Here is a 342-nt window from a genome sequence, read left to right on the forward strand (position 1 = left end):
TACAAATAAAAATATAAAAAAAGAAAAAACAAATGAAAAGGAAGAGGAACACGCAGAGATAGACCGCCGTATGCCTGTTGATGTCTGCGTCGACTACGTAAGAAAATATGAACAAAATATTAAAACAAATAAAATAAAATAAAATAAAATAAAATAAAATAAAATAAAATAAAATAAAATAAAATAAAATGCATGCAGCTAGCGGTGAATTTGTTGCTGCATTTGCATTTATTTTTGGTTTTGTTATTTTATTTTATTTTATTTTTTTTTTTCTTTTTACGGTATTCAACACCACAAAATGTTATTAATATGAACAGAGAAATATATATATATATATATATA

The sequence above is a fragment of the Eimeria mitis genome, genomic scaffold, assembly GCF_000499745.2.
Source record: "Eimeria mitis Houghton genomic scaffold, Emh_scaff615, whole genome shotgun sequence".
Classification (NCBI taxonomy): Eukaryota; Apicomplexa; class Conoidasida; order Eucoccidiorida; family Eimeriidae; genus Eimeria; species Eimeria mitis.